Source organism: Microtus ochrogaster, chromosome 5 (genome assembly GCF_000317375.1).
Source record: "Microtus ochrogaster isolate Prairie Vole_2 chromosome 5, MicOch1.0, whole genome shotgun sequence".
NCBI lineage: Eukaryota > Metazoa > Chordata > Mammalia > Rodentia > Cricetidae > Microtus > Microtus ochrogaster.
The window spans coordinates 18,160,322-18,169,011 of NC_022012.1; positions in this window are offsets into that span (position 1 = coordinate 18,160,322).

The window sequence follows — 8,690 nt, forward strand, 5'->3', positions numbered from 1 at the left end:
GAGAGAAAGGGGAGGATGGACGGCAGACTCTCGAGAAGCCAGAGAGAAAGGGGAGGATGGACGGCAGGAGCCTGACTGAGGGTCCTCCTGTGCCATGCTGCACCAGTCCTGGTCCCAGAAGGCAGCCAAAGGCTCGCATTGCTTACTTCAGAGATAATGGTTTCCATGAGTTAGGGATGCTCAATCCTTAAAGGATGCATTATTTTTAATGTCTTTGATACTTTTGGCCCCTCTCATATGTTTGAACAGCTGTATTTAATGTGTCAGAAAAACAGCCTTTGTTTTTGCATTTTGCTCTATCTCTTGCTTGTTGTCTGTACTAACCAGGGTTCCTAGAATAACAGAAATCATAGAAGGAATCTCTTTCTTTCAATACATATACATATATGTATATATAGGTTGCATATATGCATATATATTCCTATATATGTGCACACACACACACACATGTGAATTTGTTGGAATGACTTAGAGGCTGCAGTCTAGCTAGTCTAACTGGAATTAAAAAGTCCAGATATCCAGTAGTTGCTCAGTCCACAAGTTTGGATATCTCCGTTGGTCTTCTGTGTATGCTGGAATCACAAAGAAGTCGGCCAGTGAAGAACAAATTCCTGGGATGTTGAGGGCAAGCAGGAAAAGATCAAAAGCTTCCTCCTTTGATGTCCCTACACTGGTTTCCAGGAGAAGATTTGGCCCAGATAAAAGGTGTATTTTCCCACCTCAATACCCAGATGAAAGGTCTGAACTAAAAGTAAATTTACCTACTTTAAAGCAAATAAAAAATCTTTCACAGGTGTGCCCTCCATTTCTGGATTGTAATTCATTCCAGATGTAGTTAAGTTGACAACCAAGAAGAGTCAATACCAGTACATCCCTTGTCAATTTGACATACAATCACATGTCTTTACGTCATGATTAATTTCTCAATGAAAACAATAACCATGTTATAACAACAGCTAAACATAAATATCCCTTATACAGGCACAAGCACATTATATATTTACTCAGGCCATAATTATGCCAAACATGATTTAACTATCCTTCATACAACCACAAACACATTATAAATTTAGAATAGGAGGCAATGTCCCTTGGGGGACAGTCTTTTAGTACCTCAAATTTAAATATAATAACCTATGGTATTCTATAATAGATTTTATAACACATGATAAAGAAATTTAAAGAAAACAAATATCTGTACAAAAGCATTCTTAACAAAATACAACAGAAACACTCATGACCCCTATAATTCTTATTTCTTCAACTGCTCATGTGGCCTTAGCTGGTATGTATAACTACCTTCCTCTAATACCCATTCTATATTTCTTTTTACCTTTGACAACAGCCTCTGCATGCTGTGGCTATTTTCCTGCAGGAGTGACCCATAACTTCATTCCTGATGGGTCTGTACTCTTTGTCATCCTGCCTGAATTAGGCTGTTAGAGTTTTCCATTGACTTTAATCACAAGACATGGGGCACCAAGAGATGGCCTAAAGGATCTCCTACACTCCAGACATAATGCTTCTTACCTCCATGTAGAGAGACAATCCATTTTCCCCATAGTAATCTGAATCAGTCACCCCTCCAGACACTGTTATTTTTTTCTTAGCCTGTTGGTTTAAGGACATCAGAAGACAAAGTGCCCAGAGAAAAGTCCGAGCTTCCAGTTTTTTGGAATATTTGTGGTGGCTCCTGGCAGGAGTGCTCCCACCTCTGGAACCAAAACTTCTAGACCAACATGAGAGCAGGAAGCAAAAATTTTCCTAGTGAGTCACTAAGAGTAATAGTGAATAAAGCTGTCCCCTCTTTCCACCTCTTCATTCCTGGACCCATGGATTCTGGCTATGGGAGAAATATATTACATTATTTGCACAATATATTACATGCTGATTCAAAGCATGTACTGCTTTCTGGGGAACACTGCCCCTTCTTTTTAGCTAGGGTTTCTATAGTCATGACCATGACAACTCTTATAAAGGAACACATTTAACTGTGTCTGGCTTTCAGTTCAGAGGTTTAATCCATTGTCATCATATTGGGAAGAATGATGGCAGACATTGTGCTGGAGAAGAAGTCAAGAGTTCTACATCTGGATACATCTGGATTGGCAGGCAACAGAAACACACACACACACACACACACACACACACACACACACACACACACACACACACTGGACCTGGTTTGAACTTCTGAAGCCTCAAAGCCTGCCCTTGGTGACACACTTCCTTCAACATGACCACACCTACTCCAACAAGGCCACGTGTCCTAATTCTTTCACATAATGCCACACTCTATGAACCTTTGAGGAACATTTTCATTCAAGCCACCACACTGTCCATCAAACTTTGTCCTCACAGACAGGAGAAAGTATGTTAAGCTCCAGATCCTAGGGCAGAATTCCCCACTCCTGCTCTGAAGTGGTGTCTTCTTCCCCAAGGGAGTGGGAATTGGGTAGGAGGCAGCCGTGGATCATTTTCTTTGAAAATTATTTGTCCCTGATGACTGGTATGTATGAGTGTTGTCTTCCTCAAGGAAAGCCAGGCCTGCTTCCTTGAAGATATTGGAATGGACCTCAAGGGACGCTTTCTCAGCTCTCCAGGGAGGTCATAAGGCCATCATTCTTGAGTTTCCAGTGCGGCATGCAGCAGAGTACTAGAGGGTCTGGATGCCCATCAGTGGTGGAATGTGTGCGGCCAGTTCCTTATTTGTTTGTTTAACTGCAAGAAATCTCACCCAGAATGGAGCTGGAAAGAAATGAATGATCACGATATCAGCACAGCTGGTTCACCAGCAGCAGAGCACCAAGGGATGATCTGAAAGGAGAGGCTCAAGAGGGAGAAAAATGGGAACTGTACAGCAGAGAGGCTGTTGCCGCCAGAGCACAGAAGACTGCTGCCCAGAGCTGAGTGGCCACCAAAGCACAAACCCAGAGAAGCCAGAAGTCTTCATGTCCTAGTTACTCTGGGTTGTAGGTGTATGCATCAAGTGGCAGCAATCCTCACCCTCATTTTTACATAATAAATCAAATCCTGACTAACAGAAGACGTGCTAAAAATCATAAAAAGTATGTGCACTTTAAGATGTTACAGCAAGGGTCTGGGAAGATGGGAATCTCATAACCACTTAGATCTCTAGCTCAGGGGGGCTGGGATGTCTCTGATCTCCTCGGGCATCTGTACTCATGTATAGATACCCATGAAAGGACACACACAAATAATTTAAAATAATGATAATAATATTAACCATGCTTGATAACAAAATCAAAGCTCCCTCACCAATGTCATCAGATGTCTCTGGACTAATGTTAAACTGGTCACATAGAATATCATCAAGCCCAAACCCATCCAAGAACATTCTCAAATTCTCTGTTCCTTTACTGTGCTGAAAATTTCCGGACCTTGGATGCCTTTCATAATTCTCCATGGTGACTTACTAGGTTGGGTGTATCTCAGGATTACTCTGTCTTATCACTTGAGAGTGAGGTCAAAAATTCTGTAGGTAGCTCATGCAATTTGTTCGGTGGAGAGTAACACTGGGAACTCCTGCTCCACACGCAACTGGCTAACATCAGAGAAGACTTTCTCGGGTTTCCATTCCACTCCTATGCAAATTCTTCATCAATCCAAAGTCTAGCAAAAGTTGACGGGAACAGCCGCAGAAACAGAGCACACAGTTTCAGGAAACATTAAATAATGCTTGAGTAAGAGGTTATCAGGGCCAAGGAGTGTGAGGGGAAGAACTCTCTAAAAGGCAAGGTCACATGGGCGTGAGAGGGCAGGGCTGAGAGTGAGAGGAAGGAGGGTAGCAGGATTGTGTGTTGGGAGTCCTGTGGTCTAATTTCACATCAGCATACAAATGCTTGTCCAATGTGTCTCCATAAGACAAGACTCATGACGATCGTCTCTCACTGGGCAAGAACCAATGCTGAGACCATGCGGTCTGCCATGTTCTCTTCTCTCTCATAATACTGATGATTCTTCTGGCTGTTTTCAGTGTCACTTTGTCAGTCATACAGGGGACAGATTCATTGCCTGAAACCCCATGTTTTTCTCCAATATTTCCCAGTACAGTTTGTTGGGAACTGATGCTTCTTGAGTTTCTTAGCTGGAAATACTAGCTGTCACCCAAGACCCTGAGAATGTTTCTGATTCAGTGCTGACAATATCAGAGGCAATAAAAGTTAATGAGCACCTATAAGGAACCAACACAGGGGACATTAATTACACCTCCTAATTCTGGGGAAAAAAACATTAACATAGAAAAATAGTACCTCATCAAAGTCCACCCTTTATAGAGAGACTTAGGCATGAAGGACCCTTCCGTAGGAACAAGGGAACATCTGGAGAAGTATATGAACTGTATTCATGCAACTTATGGCAAATCACTATTTCTATAAATATATTTGCTATGTTTTGAATGATATTGTTCTTGAGAATGTATGCCCATGTTTGTCACCTTTAAGTTTTGTAAGGACAGGATGTGGCTTGCTTGATATTTAGCCAAGTTACCAAAATGCTGAAGGTTGTTTTGGTTTAAAGTTTGTTTTGATGTAAAAGTCGGGATGAAATGTATTCATTTTTACTGAGGTTAATCTTGGAGGATGGGGAAAACATGTTTGTTTTTGAAGTATAAATGAAGATGAACTGAGCTATTCAGGGCCGGCTCCTTGTGTGAAACTCATCCAGTGGTTGGACAGTTCTTTGGGCTAATGCCCCTTCCCTGTCTCAGGATCTGAACCTGGTTGCAGTGGGATCACAGCAACTGTATAGAACCACTTCTTGAAGTGGTTTTGTCCCAAGTATGCCAGCTTCAGTGGTCCTCCCAACCAGCTTGTTAAATAGATTTCTATTTCCTGGTAGTCAGTGATAACTGTTACATACTAATATTCTGCTGTCTTTGAATAAAAGATTGCAAGGAAAACATTTGCAGGAGCAATTTCTTGATGATGAATATATCCAAGAAAGTTTTTCCTCAAGGCTTATCTGAAGCAATTTCTTTGAAACAGAAGAAATCCCCAAAAGAATTGGTCTCATCCTGGATTGAGAGCTTCATAACACAGGCAAATTCCAAAGAAATCCTCAGAGGTCACCAGTGTGCAAGGATCCCACAGAGGAAATCAACAACATTTAATGGTCTCTTTTAGAGAATGACATGTTTCTCTTTTAAAGAAAGGGTTGATCTAACAATTGCCACATAGGAAACGGGGCAGCAAGATAAACCAATACATCATCTGTTGTGGAGCCTGGCATAACAACAAAGGCTGAAGAGCATCTCACTGGATAGAGAGATGATGAACAGTCAGGCTCACATCAGCGCAATCCATGCTGCTTCCCATGTGTTAAGAGCATCCTGCCCAGAGACCTCCGAAAAATGAAGTGCTGTGCACACTTGTTACGACCAAGTCACTTGCCTATCTGAACATCCAGCAGTCATGTCTTTAGCTTCTTTCTATAGTGTCACAGTGAAGCAGGATCATGTGGTCATTGTGACTATGCTTTCAATGACTACACCTGACTCAGCAAAAGGACAGTAGTAACCTGGTGCCTCTTTGAAGGCACAGAGCTAATCCCAAGAGGTATGACCTTGGGTGGTGGCTTGAATGAGAATATCTCCCATAAGCTCATATGGTAGACTACTTGGTCACTAGTTAGTGGAAAGGGGCTAAGAACTGTGAGCTTACTGGAGGAGGCTTTGAGGTTTCAAAAGCCCACTGCACTCCCAATTAGCTCTCTCTGCATTGTGCTTGAGGATCAAGACATAAGCTTCAGTACCATTGCCTGCCTTTATGCTGCCGTACTCCTGCATGGATTCTAACCCTCTGAAACTATAAGGCTTAACTTAGAAGGTCTTTCTTCTATTAAATGCCTTTGTCAATGGGTCTGATCACAGCAATAAAATAGTAACTAAGACACCTTGCAATGGTTATCTGAAGAGCAGAAAGAGAAAGCCATGTTTACCCATGCTCTCTGGCTCTTTCTGTTAGCTGGATCAAAAAAAAAATGATGAGGCCTTAGGAGTATTAAATTCCAAGTACAAGAGAGTTGACTGTCATGCTGACACCCGTTGGGTGACAAAACTTTTCTTGGGGAAACATTATACACATGTCTACTCACCCAAGACAGGGAGCTCACAACAGACCAAAGTACTAATACCACCCAACGTTCAACTTGGAGAACCAAAGAGTTTTATTGGTCTTTCTTTCTTTCTTTCTTTCTTTCTTTCTTTCTTTCTTTCTTTCTTTCTTTCTTTCTTTCTTTTGGGGGGGTGGTTTTTCAAGACAGAGTTTCTTTGTAGCTATGGAGCCTGTCCTGGAACTAGCTTTTGTACACCAGGTTGGCCTCGAACTCACAGAGATCCCCTCTGCCTCCCGAGTGCTGGGATTAAAGGCATGCACCACCACCACACAGCTTGTTGGTGTTTCTTACAGGAATATGGGTGATAGGTTACGTAAAGGAGCAGAAATTATTCAAAGACAGATGCATTACCAAAGCCCACCCTAGCATGGGATGACAAGTCACAAAAATTGGGAGCCTGGAACACACTGCATAGCCTGCAAAAAGTTCAACAGGTTGGAGACTGTCCTTTCTAAGTGACTATTGGTCTAACCTTCTTCCAGGCAGCTTGCTGGCCCCTGCTTCTTCCAGACGGCTGATCTTGTCTCAGTGTCTTCTTTGCAGCTTGGCTTGTCTAAAAATGATGTTCAGCAGTTTTTATTCCTTATTCTACAAGGGAGGATCCTAGTGAATCTTGTCAGCTTCAGTGACTTCCTAAAACTATTTGAATTGCTTACTTTCTGGTTTAAGGAGGTTAGGAGCTTTTCTGCAGGATGTAATGTTAAAGTATCAGAGGAAACTGCTACACAGTTATGAGAGATCAGTCTATGAAGGAGAAATTAGCTTCAGGTCACATATTACAATCTGCTTGTTACAATAAATCAGCCCCCTCAAACCCATCAAACAGGCATGAGCATTTTAGGCTCAGCCTATAGAATTAATAGTGCATGTGAGTTATTCACAGAGGCACATCTCCACTCTGTTGGAACTCTAACCTGCACCTCACTAGGCCAGCAGCAGCTTAGTCTGGCTCAGACATTTAAACTATGAAAAACAGCTTGAACTTGACCCAAGTGCAGATGCATAAGAAAACGAACAGTGTTTTAAGCAAGGACGTGATATGAGAAGGGTTGCATTTCAGAGTGGCCAGACGTACAAGTTAGAAACTAGAGACAGGAAACTAAGGGAGAGAAGGTATAGACAGAGTGTGGCAGATGTGCCCAAAATACTTCAAGGAAAGAAAAGGTGGTGTTGAGTGTGTATATATTTACAAGATGTTAGTGGAGGCAAAGAGAGCCCGCTCCCGAGATAGACAGAGTGAATTAGTTACTGTGATAAGACACCATGACGGATGCAGCTAATAGGAAGGGTTTATTTCACATATGGTCCCAAAACAGTAAGAGTCCATTCTGACTGGGACACATGGACACTGTGGTTAGTGCAGAAGCTAAGAACTCATGTTTTGAACTGCAAGTAAAAAGCAGAAAGTGAACTCAAGATGATGTGAATGTTTAATTTAAACAGCTACCTCTAATGGTACTTTCTCCAAGAAGGCCATGTCTCCTAGACCTCGTAAATAGTACAATCAATTGGGAACCAAGTGTTCAAATACTGCAGACTATGGGAGATCTTTCTCATTCAAACTGTCAGAGATATATGTAGGGAAGGAGGAAAAACGATGAAAGGGAGGTACAAAACGTGAAGTTGTAAGGAGTGGATTGTAAACAGAGTCTAAAAGACCTAAAGGGCAAAGGAAGGGAAGCTCTGATATTCAGTTAACAAGAACCATGGCTTGGGCAGTGGCAGAGGGCAGGAACAGCAACATAAGTGGCTCTAGGCTAAGGAACAGCTATGGTGGGAGGATGTGGGAACAAAGCATAGAGACAGCTCCTTCAGGACCTTCGGCTGCAGCAAACAAACAAAAAGGTATGTGAAGAAAGGAAAATAGAGGTTGAAGGAATGTCCTGCCTGCTTTTATGTGTTTTTTTCTTTTAACATAAAGAAATCATGCCAGTGCCATTAGAAAGGAACATGAAGTGAGCAGAGAGAATTTCAGAGCAAGTGACCCATGAAGATGCTGTCCAGGGTAACCCCTGCAGCAGTGGTGGGGAAATTAGCCATCAGCAGAAGAGAAAAGAGGAAGAATAACCACAAGTACCTCATGTTTGGCATGAGGACAGTTAATGTGAGCCAGAGCACTTACATTGTCTGTGAAAGGAACAGCAGAAACATCTCTTCAGCCTCCTGTTCCCATTGCTGCTAGTTAAAGGGAGCAAATTGCTCTTGCTAAGTGTGATTCAGAGGAGTCCTACACAGGAAACAGACTAAGCAGGATCCAGAGTAAAACCTCGAGAAATTGCTCAATTATACAATCTAGTGGCACATAGCACAGGCTTTGGACAAGAAGAGGAAAGCTTTGTTTTTCCAGTTCTCCTGTGCTATAGCTGTGTGGTTGTCCAGTTCTCCTGTGCTGTGCTGTGCTGTGCTGTGCTGTGCTGTGCTGTGCTGTGCTGTAGCTGAGTGGTTGTCCAGTTCTCCTGTGCTGTGCTGTAGCTGTGTGGTTGTCCAGTTCTCATGTGCTGTAGCTGTGTGGTTGTCCAGTTCTCATGTGCTGTGCTGTAGCTGTGTGGTTG